Below are 7,862 nucleotides of genomic sequence, written 5' to 3'. Positions count from 1 at the left end.
CTTATTAAGAAATAAGACTTTGCATGCTAAGATGTGGGGCCTACGTTTACAATGGAATAAAAGCAAAACTATAAGTCTCAGAGAGGAGGGTGTTGTTGGATAAAAGAATACCAAAGTGGCTGAAGGTGTAACACATGACATGGGGCAACTTGGCAGCCATGGAACTAACCGTCAGCTCACCTCTGAAAGAGGGAAGAAGTGGGCCAGAGTCGATCACATGCCAGCATTACAACCGACAGGCCTGAGATATAACTTTGCACATGTCAGGATCACCTGTCAGAGGCATGTAGGGCTGGGTATGAATAAGTCACCTTTGAACTTAGGTGTCGGATTCAGATACACATTAAACCAGTGTCAGAAAGAAAAGCAGTAGTGGGCATATTCGGTCACATGTTAAGATTAGCTCTGAGGAACAGGATTATCTCTGTCTTGAACCTGAAACAACAATATTTAACAAAGTCAGTAACATCCCGAGTTCCCTCATGAATGTCATTGACTCTGCCGCAGTAGTGCTGCATCACATCATGCTAATTTTGGGAAACCGCCATTACAATTCATTCTGACCATCTGAAATTCAGAAAAAATCTGAAAACTTTCTTGTTTAGTTTAATTAGCTAATTTAGCCTATTGTCCTTTAGACCCACAGTTTTAACTCTACTGCTATCGCTATTGCTCCAGCAGATTTGACGTCAGAAGCGCGGAGATACTCCCCCGGGAGTCGATTCATAGCGCTATACAAACCTGCAAATAAATAAATAAATAAATAAATGTGGCTGTTATCATGCATAACCTTTACCACGCTTGAGTTACAACATGTGTACCGTTACCATGCATAGTATTTACCACGCATTTTTTTACAACACATACGCTTTTACTCCGAATGCTTTTACAATGCATTATGTTGTAAAGGTATGAATGGTAAAGGTATATGCATGAGACTGCTAGTAGGGGCATAAGTGTGGTTACTGTGGTGAAGGCATTTGTCTGCCAATAAATGTAGTCAGATGAAACAAAGAGACCCTTTCGCTTCCTCTTTATGATATGCATCGTGCCTCAGCCTTACAGAGCTGCCTTGTAGTGAGGTAAGGAGAATTGGGCATGAGGTGGGGGTACGGCTTTAGGGCTTTTGGCTAGAGGTTTTTTCTTTTAAGGACTGGGCGCGAGCGCGGGTCGCGTTGGGTCTGGTTTTAGGGCTCAGGGCAGGGGCCAGGAATTGTGTGGGGGAGTCGTGCCAGGGTCTGGTTTTAGGGCTAAGGGCAGGGGCTGGGAGGTTTGTAAATGGGCGGGGGTTCTCGCCGGGGTCCAGTTTTAGTGCTCAGGGTGGGGGTCACGGAAAACCTTTACCACGCACATGCCTTTAACATTTATGCTTTTACAATGAAATTCGTTGTATAGGCATGCTCTGAAAAGGTTATGCGTGGTATTGGCTTTCACATTGTAATGTACGCATTGTAACGGCAAGCGTTGCAATTAAATGTGTTGTTCAGTCATATATCAGCTAATATACTAAGCAATGGCATGGCATGGGGTGAAAAAAGTAATGAGTTTGACTGTTATTCCGAACACCTGCCTGTGGGAGCCTATTTGCAAACATTGCTCGCATCACCTTCTCTGTGTTTTTTCTATTAACTATGTTACCAAACTGTGATTCTAGTTTCACTTTGTTAGATTTTCAGGCTGAGGCATTTCTCTACAAATGTTATGCGGCCCACTATGTAGGCAGTCTGTCTAATATATCCTGCATGCTTTTCTTAATTAATCCTGTTGCAACTACAATTATACATGTTTTCTTATACAGTCAGGTCCAGTTTATGTTAAAAGCTTTTCTGGAATTCAGAGGACAAAAACATATTTTTCTGTGCGCTCTTTCTTCATGTTTAGTAAGATGAATTTTTTGACGGAATCTTTTTTTGCATTTAGAACACTGCTTTTCCCCGCTATGTCTTCTCTCAAGGTGAATGAGACCAGATTTCTGAATGAAACTTTCTGGCATTCAGGGCACTGATACAGCTTTTGTCCAGTTTGTATTCTTTCATGCTGATTGAGATTGGCTATATGATTGAAGCTTTTCTGGCATTTCAAGCACTGACAAAGTTTTCTCCAGTGTGCGTTTTCTCATGTCGAATGAAACTGGATTTGAGATTGAAACATTTCTGGCACTCCGAGCACTGATAAGTCTCCGAGCAGTAACATGGCTTTTGTCCAGTGTGTTTTCTTATGTCGAATGTGACTGACTTTGAGACTGAAGCTTGTTTGGCACTCCGAGCGAATATATGACGCTACTTCGCAATGACCATTACTTCGCAAGTTTATTCTGCAAAATCATTTACATTGCGAATGCATTGAAATGTACTTAAAATGCGTTTTCACTTTATTTAATTAATACTCATACCATGTAAACTCCTTTACTGCACGTATTAAGTGCAAAAAATCTCTAATACTAACCTATACCCTGGGACAGGATGACAGTGAATTATGGTTTTTTGGTGGGGGATTATAGCAAATGTAATTAAAAACCATTTTAAATTTAAAAATGAGTCAAGTTATCTTTAATGTATTTTAATGTTTTTAAAATGCTTTTAATAAATTAAATATGTCTTTTGGGTGGGTGATTCCTTCCACTTTTTTAACACATTCACATTTACAAATAGGAACACTACATTACACAAATCCTCAAACATTATACTACCCTACACTACTCAAACACCTCTACACTACCCTAAACCCTAAATCACTACCCCTAAACGCCCTTCCCCCTTCCGCACAGTCCTGTCCCTACACTCTTTCACTACACTGCAAGACCCCCCGACACTAGCCTAAACCCTAAAACTCTACCCTACACTACTCAAAGACCTCTACACTACCCTAAAGCCTAAATCACTACCCCCTAAACGTCCTTCCCCCTTCCCTCAGTCCTGTCCCTACACTCTTACACTACACAGTATGACCCAGACGCTACCCTAAACCCTAAAATTCTACCTACACTACTCAAACACCTCTACACTACCGTAAACCCTAAATCACTACCCCTTACACATCCCTCCCCTGACTCCCTGTCCTGTCCTTTCTCTTAAACACTACCCTTCATGACCCCGACACTACTTTAAACCCAAAAACAAAAAAAACACTACACAAACAAAACACTACAACCTAAAAGAGTACCCCTTGCACAACCCTAAAAAATACACAACCCCCTTACCTCTCTCTCCTCGTGGTCTCTCTCTTCCCCTTCATCCGTGGTTCCTCTCTTATCCTGCTAAAAGCGTCATCATAATTGCATATCCTTGTTTGGAAACAGAAGCGCCTCCTTTTCCAAACAACGATGTATATAGTTTGCAAAAGTAAAGTACTTTGTGAAGTAACGGTAAATGCGTACTAATGGTAATGCGTACTAGTGCCCACTAAGTAAAGGTAGATTACCCTCCGAGCACTAATGAGGCTTTTCTCCAGTGTGTTTTCTCTCATATTGATTGAGATTGGATTTGAGATTATGCTTTCTGGCATCCGGGCATTGATAAGGCTTTACTCCTGTGTGTGTTCTCTTGTGTTTAGTGAGACTGAATTTATGACTGAAAGATTTCTGGAACTCAGAGCACTCATAAGGGTTGTTTCCACTGTGTGTTCTTTCATTTCGAGTAAGTTTGGCTTTCCTGGCACGCAGAGCACTGATATGGCTTTTCTCCAGTGTGCATTCTCTCATGCTGATTGAGACAGGATCGGAGACTGAAAGTTTTCTGGCATTCCGAGCACTGATACGGTTTTTCTCCAGTGTGTATTTTTTCATGTTGAATGAGATGGACTTTTTGACTGAAATGTGTCTGGCACACCAAGCAGTGATAAGGCCTTTCTGCAGTGTGTGTTCTCTCATGCCGATTGAGATTGGATTTGTGACTGAAAGTTTTCTGGCACTCCGAGCATTGATAAGGCTTTTCTCCAGTGTGTGTTCTTTCATGTTTAGTGAGACTAAATATTTGACTGAAACTTTTCTGGCACTCCAAGCACTGATAAGGCTTTTGTTCAGTGTGTAGTTTTTCATGTTGAACGAGATGGACTTTTTGACTGAAATGTTTCTGGCACAGCAAGCATTGATAAGGCTTTTTCTCCAGTGTGTGTTCTCTCATGCTGATTGAGACTGAATTTATGACTGAAACTTTTCTGGCACTCAGAGCACTGATAAGGGGTTTCTCCAGTGTGTGTTCTTTCATGTCGAATAAGATTGACTTTGTGACTGAAGCTTTTCTGGCACTCAGAGCACTTATATGGCTTTTCTCCAGTGTGTGTTCTTTCATGTCGAATGAGACTGACTTTGTGACTGAAGCTTTTCTGGCACTCAGAGCACTTATATGGCTTTTCTCCAGTGTGTGTTCTTTCATGTCGAATGAGACTGACTTTGTGACTGAAGCTTTTCTGGCACTCAGAGCACTTATAAGGTTTTTGCCCAGTGTGTGTTCTCTCATGTTTAGTGAGAATGAATTTTTGACGGAAATGTTTCTGGCACTCCGAGCACTGATAAGGCTTTTGTCCAGTGTGTGTTCTTTCATGTTGAATGAGACTGGATTTGAGAGTGAAAGTTTTCTGACATTCCGAGCATTGATAAGGCTTTTCTCCAGTGTGTGTTCTCTCATGTTTGTTGAGACTGGATTTTTGACTGAAACTTTTCTGGCACTCAGAGCACTGATAAGGCTTTTGTCCAGTGTGTATTCTTTCATGTTGAATGAGATTGACTTTGAGATTGAAGCTTTTCTGGCACACCAAGCACTTATAAGGCTTTTCTCCAGTGTGTGTTCTCTCATGTTGAGTGAGATTATTTTTTTGACTGAAACTTTTCTGGCACTCAGAGCACTGATAAGGCTTTTCTCCAGTGTGTGTTCTTTCATGTTGAATGAGATTGACTTTGAGATTGAAGCTTTTCTGGCACTCAGAGCACTGATAAGGCTTTTCTCCAGTGTGTATTCTTTCATGTTGAGTGAGATTATTTTTTTGACTGAAGCTTTTCTGGCACTCCGAGCACTGATAAGGCTTTTGCCCAGTGTGGATTCGCTCATGGCGAGTGAGACTAACTCTCTGGATAAAGTTTTTCTGGCATTCGGAGCACTGATAAGGTTTTTGTCCAGTGTGAGTTTGCATATGGGAAGTAAGACTGACTTTCTGACTGAAGCTTTTCTGGCATTCACAGCACTGATTAGGATTTTCCCAAGTGTTGATTCTCTCATGTTGAATTAGACTGGATTGATGACTAAAATTGTTCTCATATTTAATACACATACAAGATTTCGTTCTGGAATTGTCTTCACATTGGTTTTTATCTTGTGAATTTGCCATATTAAGTAAGAAATTGAGCCAGTGCCAGGACAGGCTTAGATAAAGTTCACAATTAACCTCTCACATAGACTGTACGCCCTGTTCTGAACACTTCTGTCCAGAGCTCATATGTTGTCATCTCAATAGGCAGCTTAGCTTAGTCATCCTACAAACCTTCCTTGAGCATTCCTATTGCACCTTGAATGACGTCTCTCACAGGTTACAGTCCCCTTATGGCCAGGTGGATTCTTATCGGCAGTTCTTTATTTTGTGAGTCAAGCGTTTTCTACATTCATTTTGGAGCTTTATTAAGCAGTGATACTTTACCACCCTGTAGAATTAAATGAAAGTAGTTAATAAAATTAAATTGGCAAAAAGAAATATTATAAGCTGATTCAATGCATTGAGCTGTCATTTTTTGAATGGAAGCAGAGAATGTTTGAGCTGTTTTGCAGGTAGTTTGTGGTGACACAGTGTGCAACAGACCACAAGGGCCAAGGGAGTGGACACAAGGCAGCCAGTAATGTACAGATTCTGGTGTTGTTTAAGCAACGTTAGATCATGCATTGGCCATTCCTGGGGACAGTGGCTTTGGGATGCAAAGGATACTTCTTTCATTCATCTCTATGGAAAAAGAAACATTTAGAGAAGAGGGAGATGGAAGCCGGACCAGGGAAGAGGAGCTACATCTGTGTGTGTGTGGCCTTTGCAGAGACGTCATTGATTAGCAATGTGCAGCAAGATATACGGTGTGAGTAGAAAGACAGGGAGTTCAGGAGAAGAGGAGAGTGAAGGGGTGAGAGGGAAAGAGATGTGGTGATGAAAGAAGATTCCTTTCATCAAGCGAGAGCTAAGCTGTGTGCAGGAGGGAAGGGGAAATGCAAGTAGCAGAGGTACAGCAATCAGTGAGAGTGGAGGATAAAAGAAAGGGGTCAGATGGCTACAACGGTGCAGTGTTTGTAGGTAGTCAGGGGAAGGAACAGAGGGAAAGTGGGTAGGTGAGAGCAGAGTAGTGAGGGAGAGAGGTGAGGAATTCATGCAGAAGAGGAAATTGGTGGCTTCAGGATCACACATGAAGGGGTAGAAACGAGAGCAGGCAGTGAAAGGGGTGACGGAAGGTATGGGAGCAGATTAGGAGATAGGTAAGGTAAACGTAGCAGGGCCCTGGAAGAGGCAGAAGGGAAAGAAGGAAGGAGGAATGTGTCAAGAGGAAGGAAAGAGTGGGAGCAGAATGCAGAGAACGGTGGACTGAGGAGAAGATGGGAGGAGAGTGAAGAGAGGCTCAGAAGGAGAGAGGAAGGGACAAAAGTGAAAACTGAAAATGGAGTTGTACTTTTGAAGTAGTAAAAAAGAGAAAAGTGCTAGAAGAGGAGGAAGAGTGGAGGCCCTGGGCAGAGGGGCTTGAGAGATGTAGAAGAGAGGAAAGAAAGAAAGAAAGAAAGAAAGAAGGAAAGAAAGAAAGAAAGAAAGAAAGAAAAAAAGAAAAGTAAACCGGATGTAGGGGAGAAGGTGGCTGCAACAGGTCAGAAGGGATAAAGGGGAGAGCTAGAGAGAGGTAAGGTTTAAAGGAGAACAAAGAGGAAGAAAGGGTATAATAAAGGTAAAGGGGGTGTCAGATAATATGGAAGAAAAAACGGGAGCTGTACATGATTAAGAGTGAGGAGAACAAGCATTGGCATAGCCAATAGGTCTCGCCTTTGGGACCTTGTAATTATTTTGCCATGTAGCACGCATATAGAATTAATATATGAATACTATATATAAATTAAAAATTATGGAGCAGAGATTGGAACTCGAGCATGGAAACATAAATAAACATGTGTCCTAAGAAACCCACTGCTCCATTTGTGGATGGAGGGGGGGACTTTTAACATGAAGTATCACACTTCAAATCCCTCCTCCATATGTCACATACACCAGAGCAGCATAGAATGTAGCCTTTTAAAATTGCCACTACTTAATTGATGTGCGCCACCAATGCTAAATCCGGCCCTGGACAAGTGCAACACTTTCAGCCAGTCTGGGCTTTTTACCATGCAGCAGAATGCATTCTGGGACGTGTGGTTTAATTTGTCATCTATGTAGGTGCTCAAAAAAACATGTGGACAAAGCGCTGTTGTCTAAAAGGATGGAGGTCTCACATATGACAGACCTCCAGTTGGCAACTACGTAAGAGACTTCAAAGAAGAATGAGTTGCGCTGAGGTATCCAGATCATTCAACGGTGGACTCTCTTCACCCTACTTGTAGGCGGAACGGCACATTCCTGGCGTCCAAGTCATCCGGTTCGCAGTTGAGTGAAGCGGCGTTAAAATAGCTCCCCATAGCGTACAAATGCATGGAGAACATAAAAATCATCTGCCCCTCTCTTCCAACACCAACTGCATGCTGCGAGGTGGCCATGTGAGCGCGTGAACCCATAAGTGGCAGAATGGGGGATGGGCAGCATTCGGTAAAAGAAGAATCAGATTCCAACACGATCCCTGCCCCATGCCCCGGAGCAAAATAAAGAAAATCTGGTGCAGTAAGCAGGAATGTAGGGCTTCCTGTGCAACTCAACAG

General features: G+C 42.3%; 1 pseudogene; it reads right to left on the bottom strand.

Annotated features, from left to right (window-relative positions):
* Positions 1-2,984: 2,984 nt before the first annotated feature.
* On the bottom strand, positions 2,985-5,322 carry LOC144805685 (uncharacterized; annotated as a pseudogene).
* Between the last annotated feature and the right edge of the window lie 2,540 nt (positions 5,323-7,862).

Source organism: Lissotriton helveticus (assembly GCF_964261635.1).
Source record: "Lissotriton helveticus chromosome 1_1 unlocalized genomic scaffold, aLisHel1.1 SUPER_1_unloc_18, whole genome shotgun sequence".
Classification (NCBI taxonomy): domain Eukaryota; kingdom Metazoa; phylum Chordata; class Amphibia; order Caudata; family Salamandridae; genus Lissotriton; species Lissotriton helveticus.
The sequence above is the reverse complement of the archived record's forward strand: the minus strand, read 5'-3'. Positions and strand labels throughout refer to the sequence as shown.